This window comes from Triticum aestivum, chromosome 4A, assembly GCF_018294505.1.
Source record: "Triticum aestivum cultivar Chinese Spring chromosome 4A, IWGSC CS RefSeq v2.1, whole genome shotgun sequence".
NCBI classification, from domain to species: Eukaryota; Viridiplantae; Streptophyta; class Magnoliopsida; order Poales; family Poaceae; genus Triticum; species Triticum aestivum.
In genome coordinates this window covers 310,921,284-310,939,553 of record NC_057803.1, presented here as the reverse complement: position 1 = coordinate 310,939,553, position 18,270 = coordinate 310,921,284, and positions in this window count along the sequence as shown.

The following is an 18,270-nucleotide window of genomic DNA, read 5'->3' as shown; positions in this document are numbered from 1 at the left end:
GTTGTAAACCTCACCAAAGGAGAAAAACTTGGCAAATAAAAGCATAAAAAGAACATGCGAGGCTTTTCATGGGCTGTCAGGCCCAAAATTGAGGTTTTTCATGGGCTGCCAGGCCACTGAGTTAAACCATTTTACAAAGCCTTTTAATATGGACCTCAAATTAACCACTCATCGTTTTAACTTTAACAAGTTCACGGTCTATAAGATTGACTTGCTAAACATTTGGCAGGTCATACCAGGATTACCTGGACGGAGTGGCTTACTTAAAGAAGGCAAGATAACCCGGGGTTTTAGGTGAATACACCTGGCTTCCAAGCCTGGCTTGATAGCCTATTAAAAGGGTGTAGACTCTTTGTTCTTTGAGACGCAAAGAGCCCCCGAGCAATATTTTGAGCTGTGCTCAGTGGGTGCCTATGTTTGAGTTGTCCTTTTGCAACACTCTCTTTGGCCCCAAAGCGATTTCCCTAGTGGCCTTACGCCGATCAAGAGGTGTAGTTATGGTTCGAATACGACCAAGCCCCCAAGTGATTTCCCTGGTGGCCTTACGCCGATCAAGAGGTGTAGCTATGGTTCGAATACGACCAAGCCCCCAAGTGATTTCCCTGGTGGCCTTACGCCGATCAAGAGGTGTAGCTATCGTTTGAATACGACCAAGGCCCCAAGTGAATTTTTTATCTGGCTTTATAAGCCGGATCAATGGGTAAATAGAACTCCGCTTTATAAACAGAAGCCCCCACGTGATCAATAATATGATAAGCCAATAAGGCAGGATACCCATGTTTGAACCGCGCATCATGGCAGCAGGTCCTCTTCGGCAACCTTTAACTTTTTGCAAGAGATAAATTCTTGTTGAACTGGGATTTTGAACCAGATATTGAGAGTGTCAGAGCTTTGCAGGAGATAGTTTCCTCTTAAACCAGATTTGAACCAGATACTAAGGGCTTCAGTGCTATGTGGGAAACGGGATTCCCCTTAAACCGGACTATAGACCGGAAGCATCATTGTGAGCCGGAATATTTCTGACGTCCTTTAAATTTTCATCAATATAACAGTAGCCTCCGGGACCGGGTTATCTTTCCCTTCAACATCCTGGGGCACTTGAATTTGCTGAAACTGGCAAGACTTGCTGAATCATATTATCGTAGCCCTCGCATCTTAAGATGACCCAAGGAGTTGACTTGAGATTCTCCGTATTTGACGATAGCAGAAGGTATATATCATCGGTGTTGATAACGCAATATGAATCCACAGAAGGTTGAGGTAACTGCGGCAGGTTATAAATGTTCCCATATGTGCCGTGTCAGCAACTTAGCCAATGGTTCCTTCCAACTAGCTATTTGAAGTTAACCAAACTCTACTGGTGGTGACTTGCGTGCCTGCCCATTGAGCCATCCAGTGCAGACGACGGTTGATGATAATTTGCCTCCAATTTGAAAGAAAACCGGGCTACCTGAGCAGTGACTGGCTTTATACTCAATAAACAGCTCATGCAGACAGGTGTGGACCGGTGTGTTGATGTACACCAGGCCACGAGAGACGGGTGATAAAGACGACGACAACATCCGAGGCAGCTCAGACAGATGATTCGGCCGCGACATTGTAAGCCGGTGCGGACGGGAGAGTTAACCACATCATGTTGATGTAAACTTGTCTGCAGAATGGCAGCTTGCAGATATATTCATCGATCATGATGGTGTGGTCAGATGCTAGCGCATTATAATGGTGGTGCGAGCTATACATCCATGACACGGCCATAGCTTTTGCGATTAACAATTGCTCCTTGATATGTTAGGCCAGAAATTATCCACCACGGAGTTGATGATCACCACGGGCGAGTCGGCCGTGGGAGCAGACGAATGAACCGGCTTAAGCGTTGTAAGCCAGTGTGGACGAGCAAGTTGTCCTCCGCATTGTAAGCCGGTGCGGACGCGTCAACCGGCCGCGAGAGCGGGCGGGCGAGTCGTTTGTGAGGCGGTGTGGTCGCGAGAGACGGCCACGACATTGTAAGCCGGTGTGGGAATCCATTGAGTAACAACAACCACCTATGCCGAATGATGTCGGCGCGCTTCCATCTCCGTGGTATAATGCCACATTGTAATGAATAATTCTCCTGCATATAAAAATTACCGTAGAGCAGAGTAGTTGCGTCTAGAGTAAGTAAAGTATATCAAGAAAATATATAAGAGAAATAACACCTGATATTTTTTTGGACACATGTGGGTGCGGCCATTAGCGTGCAACTGGTCTCCACATAAGTGTATTCCATCCAATTTACGCAAACTGATCTCCGAAGAAAATCAGCCCAATACGGAGTACCAGCACTAGTCACGTTGATTTATTCCTTAGATGTCCTCGCGACATGAAGCTGTAGGTGGACAGGGGGGTGTGGCCAAAGCGGTTCTTGATGGAAGTCATCACTCGAGCGGCGGCTCGCCTGGCATTCCCCTGACAACGGCGGTTAAACGCAATGGGTCCACCGTAGCGGAGTGCAACCAGCGAACAGGCGGATACGAATCAGAGGCGGCTCGGAAGATCGTTGGAAGCGACGCAATAAAAAACGCCAGCAAAAACTCTTGAGCTGAATAGATCCGCGAGCATAAAATAGCACGAGCAGACAACATATGTTTTGTACAATGCTAATTCAATACGCAGAGCAATTTAACAGAGACGAGTGCACCTGATTACGTCCATAAGCAGCAGACTTTGAATACTCTGATTGCTTCTTCATGGTTGTTTCTTTTGTTTTCCCACGGGAGATGAGATGTGTGCCTTGGTTGAGGTAGGTAGTAGTACAACAGACACGCACACGCGATCCTGGTGCTTCTGGCTTCTGGCTGACCTCGTGCACCAAGGATACCTGTACTGATGCGGGCTGCTTCTAGCTCTTTAAGGGCCGGGTCAAAAGCGGCGGATGCGAGCTGGGCCTAGGGACTCTGCGAGGGCGAGGACAGCCGCAGAGGCGGGCTGCTCAAGATGGTGGTAAGGCATGACAAAGGTGGAGGCGATGTGACACGGGAGCGAATCCACTGCGGTTTCAAAAAGCGAGGTGAGTCGTCCCATGTCGAAATAGTGAGGCGAAACCGAGTCCATCTCATACGTCCTCCTCCAGGTTGTAGATCCCCTTCCATTAATATTTTTTTTTCAACAGCGACGAGGCGGGGCCACTCGGAAGTGGTTATAATCATGGCACGCTGGCACCTTCCTCTGATATCTTCACGTGATGGACATGATTTAGATCTTTATTCTGATTAGAGCTCCTGTGCTAGAAGTAGCAGTAGTACTACTCCAAAAATAGACCTCGTAAAACATGCAACTAGCACTAGTACTTGACCGTGATCTCCGTGATTGTAGCAGCAACAATGATTCAATCTTTCTCGGGGGTTGCTCCTGTTGTTGCTTGTTGTTTTTTGTTTATTCAGCAAGTTGCCTAACAAAGAATCCGACCAGGATACATGTGACTTGCTGAACTAGACATCGTCTCAGTCTGCCCTGCGGCTCCTGCAGTAGACATTGATTGGTCTTCGGATTCGGCGAGTTGCCGAGCCACATTCGGGGCGGCACGCACAAACCCTAAAATCTCTTTGTCTCTGATCAATCTTGTATCTGTCAGCTCCAAAGCTAATTATAACTCCAATCACTAAACAATGAATATTGCCGGTTCTTCTTTCATCCGATGAATCACGAGCTTCTTAATCCCTATGAGAAATCCCTTCAAGAACTCAACACCACTGTGCGTGATCCCCACGGTGGGCGCCAACTATCATGGTTTTGTCACAGCAGATGTCCTAGTGTGAGGACGTAGTCTTGAGGCCAACGCATCTATGTGGTAGCTTGAGAGGGGTTGAGCGGAATCGAGAGACGCAACACAAGACAAGGATTTAGACAGCTTCGGGCCCCGGGAAACTTCATACGGTAATAGCACTACATGCTGTTTGTGGCCAGGTCTCATTATCATCACGAGAGAGTCGCCGGTAAACCGACTCTTTGTGTCTAGCCCTAGAGATTGTTTCTTCTTGCTCCTCACTCTTTGGGGAGCCCTGCCCCTCCTTATATAAATTGAAGGGGCGGGTTACATGTGGAGTCCTATTAGGATTAGGACTAATCTACCTTCTAATACAAACCGGATACAAGTCCAGGTCTTAACTCCTTGTAAGGTAAATATTCTTCACGCCTTTCCTCTTAAACCGCCCACCATTAATATAAACCGGCCTTCTGGGCCTTGGGCCTTGTCATCCGTAGTCCGCCTGTTGGGTTACCAGTGTGTCATAATGTTCAGGCAGGTTGCTTGTAAATTGTCTGATCAGGGCGGGTCGCTAGTGAATTTCCAAGTGTCAACCGGGTCTCAAGTAAACCACCAAGCCTGGCCGGGTCATATTTCCGGCACATAGCGATGTACTGAGAGTTCTTTCTTTGACCAGGGCTGGATAACAAAGGTGGAATGAATGAGGTGTTCAGCTCCACTTCCCAAAGACTCAGCATATCCTGTGTTAACGAGGATGCTGGTCCCGGCGCCGTATCAAGTGCCAGCGCAAGAGGACAAGAAAAAGAGCGAAGAGTCCAAAAGTGGCCTCCACTCTACAGGTATGCCGGCCACTATGTCCGGGGAGACTGAAGCTCCCTCTTCGAAAGACGAAGGGGAAGGAGAAGGTGATACCCATTCCCCTCCTAGGAGGAAAAGGACCGCATCCGAAGACTTGGAGGTGGAAGCACCCAATAAAGGGAAGGTATCCCTACCATATGGTTCGGGTTCCGAAGCTGATGTCGTCACAAGGAACCTCTCTGGGGACAAGCCCCTTGCCGAGTCATAAGTGAACAAGGATGCTCTAAACATACCCCATTTTTTCGGGTTACATGGGTAACATTTAAACTATATGTTTGCAGTTCGGTGCACAGTCCACCCCGACAGTCCTCCTCATCAGGGGACTTATCTCCGGGGATGATGGAAAGCGAGATGCCTTCTCATGCTTCCTCGCCTCTTAGGGCAGACGACTTCGAGGTGTACTTCCGGAGAATATCCCCTGACCATTAAGCGGTGTGGGGGACAATGAAAACAACGCCAGAGAGTGGTACTTCAATCATCAAGGGTCCGAGGGGCGTAGCCCCTACGGGGGCCAACAATGAAGGCACCAAACTATCCGGCCTACAGCCGAAGACAACTCTAGGGTTGAGCCGATGTACCCCTTTGAAGGGAATGCATGCTCCCGCAGCAGCCTCCCCGAACCCGGAGGTGCTAGATATTATGATGGGAACATTACCAAGTGTGTCCATCTTAGAGGAACATCGTACCTTAATGGGTACGGTAGTTGAAAGGGTTCTGGCTGCGAGAAGCGAATTAAATGAAGCTTTCCTGGGCCTGTTGAGAAGCTTCGATGTATGCAAACTAATAGCTTAACTATTTTTATATGCATAATGCGGCTGTGTGCACGTAGTAGCCCCTGAGTCTCTGGTCGTCCTTCACAGGGAGGCGATCAAAGGATCAAAAAGATATGCTCAGGAAGTAACCTAATTAATTCAAACACAGGCTATTGCGTCGATGGCGACCCCCAAGATGCGGAAGTTAAAGATCTAAAGCGGAAACTTGAGTTAGCGGAAGAGGACATCACTCTTATTAACAGGCGGCTCGACGAGGCACAAGGTATGTGTTGGGGCAGCTTGTTTATGCATGTATACTAGTATTAGCACGAGGTTGAAAATCATATACTGTGATATGCATAACTGCAGATAGTGCTGCCGTGGTTGAGACCCTTCAGGCTGAACTTGCCTGGGCCAAGGAGCAGGCCAGAGTGAGCGACGCGGCTACCAAGAAGGCGGTTGCGGGTTTAAAGGCCGAACATGCCGTTTGGCGCTAGTGCCAGGAGAGAATATCTACTATGGAGCGGGAGCTGAAGGATGCCACAAGCAGGTGAATATCTCTCGAGGAGGACAACAAAGCCAAGGCAGCGAAACTCGACAAGGCCTTATTAGAGGCGAAAGAAGCGTGATTCGAGTATAGAGCGGTTCGGGAGGAGATCCGACAGGCTGGGGAGATAGTGGTTGGTAAGCCCTTTCTTTTACAGACTACATTTGGCGACCCAAAGTATGCTCTGCTTAACCAAATGTGGAGTTCTTCAGACGCGTTCTTGGATCTGTCGAGGAGTGCTTCCGATGCAGCGCAGTTCTTCCAAGCACAGGATGGACGTGCCGCAGAGAGGCTTTTCTGGTCGCAATTCAATGTGGCAAGGCGTCCGGCATTGCGGAACGAACAGATGGCCCAGTGGGCCGAGCTACACAAGATGTCTGGAGCTGCCATGAAGGACGTTGTGGTTCGGCTATGGCCGACCGAACCCGTTCCAAGCAGCTATTTCGGTTTGTTGCAGTGGCTTGTCGATGCAGTGCCGCTTATTGACGCTGTCAAACGGTTGGTGTGCATAGAAGGTGCCCGGATGGCCTTCACCCGTGTCAAGATGTATTGGGCAAAAATGAAGGCCACCGATATTGCAACTAAGGGTCTGCCTGGAGGCAAGGACCATCGCACGCCAGAGCATTATTTCAAGGACATCCTAGAGGGCACCCGCTTGATAGAGGGCCAGTGCTTGAAGGATATTATATTTGAATAAATGTACCAAAATTGTGAAAACAATATTATGATACGTTAAAGCTGTGTTATATACCTTTTCCATTATTTCCTCCTATGCGGACGTTTCTTATAACCTGAAAGTTTGCCAGTCGTCGGCTTCGGCCCCTCACGTAAAATGCGGGGGTGTTTGAAATAGCACCTGATCACTCTTGACCCAACGTCTTGGTCCGGAACGGAGGTGTTGGTGCGGCGAACTAGGCAATCGGACTATAGGGCTTTAACACCTTCACTTAGCCATAGGAGTTTTATGGTGGGTCTACTTTGTAGCCCGTGGTATGCACGCAGTTATTCGGATACGGTTGCGTTGCATAGGTGACCAAAGAAAAAAATGGTCCTTCGTGTAATACGGAAGAAATCACAAACGATTCTAAGAAGTCACCGAGTGGTTGACCAGCTCTCACCGCATCATGACATTTAGTTTTCGGCTTTCTCCACTGAGGTGTTTGACCAGGTGAACCGGAAACACAATCGCAGTAGTTCTCCCTTTACTACCCTAGCCGATAAGATGGAACGTAGGGTTGCAAGCACAGGAGCCAGGCAACCCAACTATTAACCAAAGACATGATTCAGAGCTGATGCATATAATGCGAAACTCGTGATGCTGCAGTATGCTATAGAGCTGCTCGGACTTTTTCGGCGACCCATATGTTGCCGTATCAAGACCCTAGTGATTTTGTCCCTAGGTGTTGAGGGCTGAGGGAAAAGGTTCTGTACATGTTTCAAATTGAGTTTTTGGTGTACAAAAATCTTTTGGACCTCCTGTCGCATGTCTGGGCTGCCTGTGCTTCCGCGAAAAGGCCTACTTACAGGGAGAAATCTCCGGTTATTTGTTGGAAAACCGAGAACCTAAAGAGTCCTTTCAGGTCCATAGGACGGACATGTAGTGATTCACCTGTGGCAAAAAGATAAGAAAATAGTTAGGAAACAGAGAAAAGGCTAAAGTCTGGACAAACCGCTTTGTAGGCCTTCCTTATTGTGCCTCCACCGATGACCAAGGTAATTTGAGTGCATAATTATGTATGCGTGGTGCAAACTCCATGGGTATATAAGGCGAACAACGGAGGCGGAGCTGCTAATCCAGCTATAAAATTGACCGGTCTTGTGTGGCAGAGGCCAGTGGTTTAATTAGCGATGAGATATGTGGCTTGAGTAGGCCGCTTTGTACTTCGGCCGTGATTGCCGCAGTGTGCCCCTCAGTGCGAAGGGAGTGTTCTGTATTTCCGTTGACCATAATGGTGCCATGTGGACTGGGCATCTTAAGTTGTAGACAAGCATAATTTGGGACCGCATTGAAACGAGCGAAAGCGGTCCTCCCGAGCAGTGTGTGGTAGCCAATGCGGAATGGGACAATATCGAAGATCAAGTCCTTGCGTCGGAAGTTTTTTAGTGAACCGAAGATGACTTCTAGTGAGATTGAGCCTGTGCCGTGAGCATCCATGCCGGGCATTACTCCTTTGAAGGTAGTTGTGGTGGGCTTGATCCTTGAAGGGTCAATGCCCATTTTGCGGACAGTGTCTTGATAGAGTAATTTGAGGATATTGCCACCGTCCTTGAGGACTCGCGTGAGATGGAATCCACCGATAATTGGATCGAGGACCAGAGCTACCGAACCTCTGTGATTGATACTGGTTGGGTGGTCCTCGTGATCAAAAGTGATCGAGCAAGATGCCAATGGATTGAATTGTGGGGCATTCGACTTTATGGCGTGGTTGTTTCGTATTTTGTGCTTGCGCACCCTTTCAAAGGTATGCGTCACGTATATCACGTTGACTGTTTTTACTTCGGGGGAAATTTCTTCCGTCCCTGATGCTTGGTAGGCGAGCCTCTTCTTCTTCACTGTCACTGGGCGTCACCTTCCCTTTGTGCTCGGCATTGAGCTTGCCGGCTTGTTTGAAAACCCAACAATTTTTGTTGGTATGGTTGGTGGGTTTGTCGGGGCTGCCATGGATCTGACAGGACCGATCCAGTATATTGTCTAGACCAGATGGACCATCTATGATTGCCTTAAATGCGACGTTTGTTTTTATTGCGTCGTGGCTTTCCATTGCCGTCCCTGACATCAGAGGTGCCAGGATCGCTCGCGCTATTGCTTCTATGAGCGAGCCAGCTATCTTCTCCCGTGCAAAAGTAGGTCATTAGTGCGGTAAGAGCTGCCATGGAGTTTGGCTTTTCTTCGCCAAGATGGCGGGCGAGCCACATGTCACAGATGCTATGTTTAAAGGCCGCGAGTGCTTCGGTATACGGACAGTCGACAATTGGGTTCTTTTTAATTAGGAACCTAGTCCAGAGTTTCCTGGCTGATTCCCCGGGCTGCTGGATGATGTGGCTGAGGTCATCGGCGTTCGGAGGCCGGACATATGCAGCTTCGAAATTGTCACGAAAGGCGTCTTCCAAGTCTTCCCAGCTGCCAATGGAGTTCTCTGGGAGGCTGTTTAGCCAGTGCCAGGCTGGTCCCTTTAATTTTAGTGGGAGGTATTTAATGGCGTGGACATCATCACCGCGGGCCACATGGATATGGAGAAGAAAATCCTCAATCCATACTACAGGGTGAGTTGTTCCATCATATGATTCAATATTCATGGGTTTGAATACCTCTGGGAATTCGTGCTCCATTACTTCATCAGTGAAGCAGAGGGGGTGTGCGGAGCCCCTATATCGGGCCAAGTCACGATGTGGCTCGGATGGAGTCTGTCTGCGGTTTTCGGCCCAGACGTGGTTATGCTTGTCATGTCCGGCTAGATAGCCGTCGTCGCGTTGGGGCACGCCCCCGTGATCCGTAGATCGATCTAGTCTGACCTGCTCTCTTTTCCAGGTCCTGCCGCAGGTCATATGTATATTCCCGAGCTGTTGTGTCCCTACCTTTATGGTGAGGTAGTATAGGCTGGTGTTCGTCTTGAGATGCCGTTTTGTCCCGGCCACGTGGTGGTCCGTCAGCCGCGTTATGCGCTGATGGTACGAGCCCAAGTGCCTCGTCGTTGAATTGAGGTTGCAGTTTGCGCGTCGGGTAACTTTTGGTTGGGCGACCGAGGCCGTATTCCTCGGCTGCCAGGACATTAGTCCATCTGTCGTTGAGTAGGGCTTGATCAGCTTGAAGCTGTTGCTGCTTATTTTTCAGGCTCCTTGAAGTGGCTATTAGCCGGCGCTTCAAGCGCTGCTACTCGAGGGGTTCCTCAGGCATGATAAAATCTTAGTTGTAGTGGCTATTAGTGGGATATAATTGCTATCCTCAGAGTCTTCATTATGGCCTGTTCATCAGGGCTAACTTGCCGATCTTCCTGATCGTCCTGTGCGGAGGATGGCTCGACGGCGTCTTCTTGGCTTCGCGTCGTCTGGAGTGTTGTTGTCTCTCGTGCCAGGATCATCGTCTTTTCCGTGGCGTGATTTAGAGCGCCGCCGCTCACGTCGCCCCTTTGGCTGTATCGCAGAAGGTTTATCCTCGACTGGATCTTTATCGTTAGCGACATCACCCTCATTAGGTGTATCTAGCATGTACACGTCATATGAAGAGGTGGCCGTCCACCGTCCAGTAAACGGTGGGTTTTGGGCATGCTCTTCTCCGGTATCGTCGTCCATACCGTCGATGTCTTCAGAGCAGTAATCTAGCATGTTAGTTAAATCCTCAACAGTGGCTATGAAGTGGTGGTGGGTGGGATGTAAAATTCCCTGCTCTCAGCCCTTAGTTCGGGCTGGGTGTAGTTCGGACGTTGCTCCTATGTAATGACGAGGGATCGCATCATGTCCAGAGCGTCGCTTAAAGGCGAGGTTTGGTCGAGGAGAAGAGAGTCCGTGGAGTACAGTGGGAAGGAGACTCTTTGGCCGAGCTCACATGATGCTGACCCCGAGGGTTTGGAGCCAGTGTCCGGAGGAGAGTCCGGCTTCATGATGGTTGCCAGTGACACTACTTCCTCTGGCTCTCCCGTACTGGGCTTAGTAGCCGCAGATAGTCCGGCGGTATCAGGAATGCCGTCTTCGGACCTAGTGATGCACTCCAGATCTAAGGCCAGAGCGGAGGTTGGGGTCATGAACCCTTGGAATATCAAGTCTCCTTGGTTATCAGCAACATAGTCCAGATTTCCAAAACTAATCTGGTGACCTGGGACGTAGCTGTCGATCTTCTCTAGATGGCCAAGCGAGTTGGCCCACAGTGTGAAGCCGCCGAATACGAAGATCTGGCCAGGGAGAAAATCCTCCCCCGGGGCGGCATTGTTGTAGATGACTAATGGAGGCATCGAACCTTCTGATGAGGACACAGCGGAACTCTCAATGAAAGCACCAATGTCGGTATCAAAACCGGCGGGTCTCGGGTAGGGGGTCCCGAACTGTGCGTCTAAGGTCGATGGTAACAGGAGATGGGGGACACGATGTTTACCCAGGTTCGGGCCCTCTTGATGGAGGTAATACCCTACTTCCTACTTGATTGATCTTGATGAATATGTGGATTACAAGAGTTGATCTACCATGAGATCGTAATGGCTAAATCCTAGATGTCTAGCTTGTACGATTGTGATTTCCTCTACGGACTAACCCCTCTGGTTTATATAGACACCGGAGGGGTCTAGGGTTGTACAGAGTCGGTTTACAGAGGAAGGAATCTTCATATCCGAACGCCAAGCTTGCCTTCCACGCAAAGGAGAGTCCCATCCTGACACGGGAGGAAGTCTTCTATCTTGTATCTTCACGGCCCATCAGTCCGGCCCACGTTACATAGCCCGGATGACCGACGACCCCTTAATCCAAGACTCCTCTACACCATCTTCATCGCTGCTAACATATACCACCACCGCTGCTATGTCCTAGCACCGCTATCATATACCACCATCACTGCCATATCCTACTACCGCTACCATGTACCACCACCACTACCATATCCTACCACCATATATCAACCACCAATCCGAGTTCTTTTCATATTAGGTTTGGTTTCGAGATCCATCTATTTTTTGATTCCTATTTCCTTGCCTGAGTCGGTTTTGGAAAAAAAAGTCTAGAGACCCCTAGGGGGCAGTTTTTAGGCCAAAATTTTAGTAGGCAATTTTTTTCCTATCCTGGTTTTTGGCTTTTCTGAGTCTTTTGAGACACGTGCCATTATAGTGATTTTGTATCGCACTCTTTGGTCGTCGCTGCCCTGATTTCTGGAAAAAAACAGTCAAATTTTTTTGTGCCTATCCTGTTATTTTGACTTGGGAAGAGTTTTGAGATACTCGCCATTATAGTGATTTTCGGCAAAAAAGGAATGCAAAAAAAGAGCATGATTTTTTTCCAGAGTGTGCTTTTCCCTTCTTTACGTGCCCTGCCATGATTTTTTTAAGTGCTCTAGGCTCGCGTCTCTAGCACTGTCTACCCTAGGACCAGCAAGTACCGTCGTTGAGCGTGTATTCAACTTTGCATCTCTGAATTGATTATTGCCGACATTTTTGCTACCGTATCATAAGCCTTCCCAGCTCCACGTTCATCTACATCGTGCGTTTGACACCACCTGGCAATCGCTCTGTCCAAGCTTTGGGAGTTTTGATTACACCGGTTGCAGATCACCACCTACTGCTAGGTAAGAACTGATAAGGATTTGAGATTTTCTTGACGATTTTGTGACACACCACCAGCACCACGTTCTAGTAGTCTGTAGGATCATATTTTTGTGTGTTTCTATTGCTGCTAACCATGGCAGGACCACAGGTGGAAGACTTGATGGCTAGCTTTGGAAAGGCACTGGAGAGGATTGATGATATTGAGAAGATAGTTGACACCAAGTTGGACGCCATGTTCGATGAAGTACTCGCGCATCTACCACAACCACCACCCGCGTCTGCTGCACCAATGCAACAACAACAACAACCATCTCCATGTCGCGATCCAGTAAGGCGAGAGCAACATGTTCCTCTTGAGCCAAGACAAACTTCTGGTGCCATTGCTACTGCTATTGATGCTTCTGTAGCTCTAGATGCTACTGGAGAGGTGGATAACCATTATGAGGATGAGGTTGATCAAAATAAGAACTACATGCAACCACCAACACCACCACCACTAGGTCATCCTCATGCATATCATCGCAACGGTATGGCTGCACCACCACATGACGTACAAGATCATGATCACCTTCATAAACTAAATTGAATATTTCACCATTTGAGGGTAGATATGTTCCTAATATTTATGTTACTTGGGAGTTAGAAACTGAACAACATTTTACATGTTTACAATATCCCGAGGAGAGACGTGTTCCTGCTGCTGTTTGTGCTTTCACTAGTTTTGCATGTGTTTTGTGGTCTGAACATTGTAGATTATATCCTATTCCAGCTACTTGGGCTTCTTTGAAAACTGCTATGCATACTCGTTGGGTTCCACTGTATTATCAACGTGAATTAATTCAAAATTGTAGCGTTTAAGACAAGGAAATTTTTTTGTAGAAGAATATCATCAGGAATTACAAACTAGCATGATTAGATGTGGTCTTGTTGAGGATAATGAAGCTATGCTTGAATGTTTCATGGGTGGATTAAATAGAGAGATTCAGATGATTCTAGAGTATAAGTAGTATAATAATATCAGTCATTTATTGCATCTTGCTTGCAAAGTTGAACGTGAAGTGCAGGATCGACATACATTGGCGCGAACTAATTTTTCTACAGGTCGATCTTCATCATGGACACCACATACATCCTCTACTCCCACACGTCCTACTGCAGCACCACTGACTTCAGCCACCAATTCCAATCGAGATACAAGAAAACATGCACCACCACCACTATCTGCCAGGAGTACACCTGCTGGCCGTGCCCAGACCTATTCTTCATCCATGGCATCAACATGGCACACACATGATATTATTTGTCATCTTTGTAAGGGAAGAGGTCATTGTGGGAGAGAATGCCAAAATTCGCGTGTTATGATTGCTACTGAGGATGGTGGGTATGAGTCTGCTAGTGAATATGATGAGGAGACTTTGGCTCTTATTACAAGTGAAGAACACGATGGAGATGATTCTGATCATGAGACACAATACATGGCTGCTGAAGATGCTGACAGGTATGAAAGATTAGTTGCTCAACGTGTTTTGAGTGTGCAGGTCACACAAGCTGAGCAAAATCAGAGGCATAATTTGTTCCATACAAAGGGAGTTGTGAAGGAACGATATGTGCGCGTCCTCATAGATGGAGGGAGCTGCAACAACTTGGCTAGCATGGAGATGGTGGAGAAGCTATATCTCACCACAAGACCACATCCACATCCTTACTACATCCAATGGTTCAACAACAACGGTAAGGTTAAGGTAACACATACTTTTTGTGTGCATTTTAGTATCTCTACATATGCTAATTATGTTGATTGTGATGTGGTACCCATGCAAGCATGTTCCTTATTACTTGGTAGACCATGGAATTTGACAAAAATTCTATACACCATGGTAGAAACAACCAGTATACTCTTGTTCATAAGGATAAACATATTACTTTTCTTGCTATTACTCCTGATTCCATTTTGAAAGATGATATTAATAGACCTAATAAAGCAAAACAGGAGAAAAATAAGAGTGAATATCATATTGTGGAAAAAGAATTTGAGCAACAAATGAAGCCTAATAAAAAACCATCTAGTGTTGCTTCTGAAATTAAATTGAAAAGTGCATGTTTAGTTGCCACCAAATCTGATACTGATGATGTAGACTTCAGCAAATCTGTTTGTTACACTTTTGTGTGCAAAAAGACGTTATTTTCATTCGAGGACATACCTTCCTCATTTCCTCCTGCCGCCACTAACATTTTGCGGGAGTTTGTTGACGTCGTTCCACAAGACATGCCACCGGGATTACCACCTATCCGCGGGATTGAGCATTATATTGACTTAATTCCCAGTGCTTCACTGCCAAACCGTGTGCCATATCGTAACAATCGAGAGAAAACGAAGGAGATTATGTGTCAAGTACACTAGCTGCTTGACAAAGGTTATATACGTGAATATCTTAGTCCTTGTGTTGTTCCTATTATACTAGTGCCAAAAAAGGATGGTATGTCGCGTATGTGTGTTGATTGTAGAGGCATTAATAATATTTCTATTCGTTATCATCATCCTATTGCTAGGCTAGATGATATGCTTGATGAATTGAGTGGCTCTACAATATTCTCCAAAGTTGATTTGCGTAGTGGATACCATGAAATTCGTATGAAATTGGTGGATGAATGGAAAACAACATTTAAAACTAAGTTTGGTTTATATGAGTGGTTAGTCATGCCTTTTGCGTTAACTAATGCACCTATACTTTCATGAGATATGAAGTTTTACATGCTTTCATTGGACAATTTGTGGAAGTCTATTTTGATGATATACTAATTTATAGCAGATCTTTGGAGGAACATTTGGAACATTTATGTGATGTTTTTATTGCTCTACCTGATGCAAGTTTGTTTAGTAACCTTGGGAAGTGCACCTTTTGCACCAACCGAGTATCTTTTCTTGTCTATGATGTGACTCCACAGGGAATTGAAGTTGATAAAGCCAAGATTGAAGCTATTGAGAGTTGGCCGCAACCCAAAACGGTCACACAAGTGAGGAGTTTTCTTGGCCTTGCTAGTTTCGATAGGCATTTTGTGAGAGATTTCAGCACCATTGCTGCACCTCTCAATGAGCTTACAAAGAAGGATGTGCCTTTTGTTTGGGGTACCGCATATGAAGAAGCCTTCATGGTATTGAGAGATAAGTTGACACATGCTCCTTTACTCCAACTTACTGATTATAATAAGACTTTTGAGCTTGAATGTGATGCTAGTGGAATTGGATTAGGAGGTATGTTATTACAAGAAGGCAAACCTGTTGCATACTTTTCTGAAAAAAATGAGTGGGCCTAGTATGAACTATTCTACTTATGATAAAGAATTATATGCTCTTGTTCGGACTTTCGAAACATGGCAACATTATTTGTGGCCTAAAGAATTTATTATACATTCTGATCATGAATCTTTGTAACATATTAAAAGTCAAGCAAAACTGAATTGCAGACATGCTAAATGGGTTGAATTTATTGAGACATTCCCTTAGGTTATTAAACACAAGAAGGGTAAAGAAAATGTTATTGTTGATGCTTTGTCTCGTCGCTATACTATGCTTTCACAACTTGACTTTAAAATATTTGGTTTGGAGACCAGCAAAGATAAATATGTGCATGATGCTCATTTTAGAGATGTAATGTAGAATTGTAAAGAAGGAAGAACATGGAACAAGTTCGTCGGCAATGATGAATTTGTGTTTCAGGCTAACAAGCTATGCATTCCAGCTAGCTCCATTTGTCTTTTGTTGTTGCAAGAGGCGCATGGAGGAGGATTAATGGGACACTTTGGCGTGAAGAAGACAAAGGATATACTTGCAACACATTTCTTTTGGCCAAAGATGAGACGGGATGTTGGGCATTTTGTTCCTCGCTGCACTATATGTCAAAAAGCTATGTCATGACTAAATCCTCATGGTTTATATATGCCTTTGCCTGTACCTAGTGTTCCTTGGGAGGATATATCTATGGATTTTGTTTTAGCATTACCTCGAACAAAGAAGGCGAGGGATACCATATTTGTTGTCATGGATAGATTTTCGAAAACGGCACACTTCATACCATGTCATAAAAGCGATGATGCTGCTAATGTTGCTGATTTGCTCTTTTGTGAAATTATTTTCTTGCATGGTGTGCCAAGTAATATTGTTTCAGATCATGATACTTAATTCCTTAGCCACTTTTGGAGATGTTTACGGGCTAAGTTGGGGACTAAACTGCTTTTTTGTACTACATGTCACCCCCAAACTGATGGACAAACTGAAGTAGTCAATAGAACATTGTCTACTTTGCTTAGGGATGTTTTAAAGAATAACAAGACAATGTGGGAAGAGTGCTTGCCTCATATTGAATTTGCTTATAATCATTTGCTACATTCTACTACTAAGATGTGCCCTTTTAAAATATTGTATGGTTTCCTACCTCGTGCACCTATTGATTTGTTGCCTCTTCCATCTTCGGAGAAGGTGAATTTTGATGCTAAACAACGTGTTGAATTGATCTTAAAAATGCATGATTTAATCAAGGAAAACGTTGAGTGTATGAATGTTAAATATAAATTTCCTGGTGATAAGGGTAGAAAACGTGTTGTGTTTGCACCTGGAGGTCTTGTTTGGTTACATTTGCGTAAGGATAGATTGCCTGATTTGCGCAAATCAAAGCTAATGCCACGTGCTGATGGTCCTTTTAAGATGTTAGAGAAAATAAATGATAATGCATATAAACTAGAGCTGCCTGTAGATTTTGGGGTTAGTCCCACTTTTAGCATTGCAAATTTGCAGCCTTATTTGGGTGAGGAAGAGGAGCTTCCGTCGAGGACGACTTCATTTCAAGAAGGGGAGGATGATGAGGACATCAATACCATTGTTATACCCACAGCCCCTGCTGCTATACATACTCGACCATTTACTAGAGCTCGCACACGCCAATTGAATTACCAGGTACTTTCATTTTTGGTGACAATTCTAATGTTCATGAGAATATGATGCTGCCTAAATTGGGTACATTTGTGTTGATTACTAATGAAGGGTCTAGCATGGACAAGAGGGATGAACACTGGAGCAGGATCAAGTATGGAGATGAAGGCGCGCGCGAAAGGATCCAAAATGGCGTTTCTTGTGCATATTTGAGCATTTTGAAGCCTCCGTGATGACCTACAAGGACGTAGACGAAATATACAAGATGCCCCTTTATAACTTTCGTCCATAGCTTATTTTAGGTGCTGCGCCACCTTATTTTTCGGCCAGGCCCATGTAATTTCGAAATACGTAAGTATAGGTTGTTTCTAGAGTCCGTATGTGTGGGGAAACAAAGTTAGGGTTGGTTTTGGATCCCTCCTACAAGGGGCCACAAAATTCCCCCTACTCCTCCATATATACTGCCCTTCAAGCATCATTTAGACTTTGAGTTTTGTTTACATTAAATTTTGCCATAGCCGCAACTACGTGTACTTCATTTGTGTTCAACAACCAGACCAAGACATCCTACCCCCCACTTGATCAGTAAAGCTTTCCTCTTTTATTCACAATATCCAGATTGCAATTTCAGTTTCTTGCTTGTCCTTCATTTGCTTGCAGGAAATAGACCCTCGTGGTCAGGTTGATCATGCTCCGGCATGGTCAATAACCTCTCGGAGTTGGTTTAGGGATTGCTAAGGCGCGACGTCCTCGTACTTTCGTAGTCGGATCGTCAAAGTCTACTCCACCAAAAATGTTAGCCATCATCTCATCGAAAGAAGGGGCACCTTTGCCTCTACCACAATACCAAATCAATGTGCATTCCCTCAACAATAAAAAAACAATCCGTACTGTCTAGCATATGGACTAAATTTGAGTCCGTTTTCCCTATTTGAACGGGATTGTACTCGGGTAGTTATACCACCAACTAAATATTATCTTCAAAACACATGACATGAATATAGGAGTAGCAAATTCCCATATAAATATGAACTACATGTACATACAATATTGAATTCAAACATGTGTATCCATTTTATGTTGAATTGAAATCATAGTACATGTATGCTCTAGCTAGATGTTCAGAATCTAAACCATGTTTGATACTATGTACAATGTGTTTAACAAACACAACACACCATCGATATCTCAAATTCAAATCA